The sequence below is a fragment of the Physeter macrocephalus genome, chromosome 2 (genome assembly GCF_002837175.3).
Source record: "Physeter macrocephalus isolate SW-GA chromosome 2, ASM283717v5, whole genome shotgun sequence".
NCBI classification, from domain to species: domain Eukaryota; kingdom Metazoa; phylum Chordata; class Mammalia; order Artiodactyla; family Physeteridae; genus Physeter; species Physeter macrocephalus.
Genome location: NC_041215.1, coordinates 104787481 through 104787813, shown reverse-complemented (window position 1 = coordinate 104787813; position 333 = coordinate 104787481).

Below are 333 nucleotides of genomic sequence, written 5' to 3'. Positions count from 1 at the left end.
GGAGAAATATCTATTTAGGTCTTCTGCCCATTTTTGGATTGGGTTGTTTGTTTTTTTAATATTGAGCTGCATGAGCTGTTTATATATTTTGGAGATTAATCCTTTGTTGATTCATTTGCAAATATTTTCTCCTATTCTTGGGTTGTCTTTTTGTCTTGTTTATAGTTTGCTGTGCAAAAGCTTTTAAGTTTCATTGGGTCCCATTTGTTTATTTTTGTTTTTACTTCCATTACTCTAGAAGGTGGGTCAAAAGAGATCTTGCTGTGACTTATGTCAAAGAGTGTTCTTCCTATGTTTTCCTCTAAGAGTTTTATAGTGTCTGGTCTTTAATCC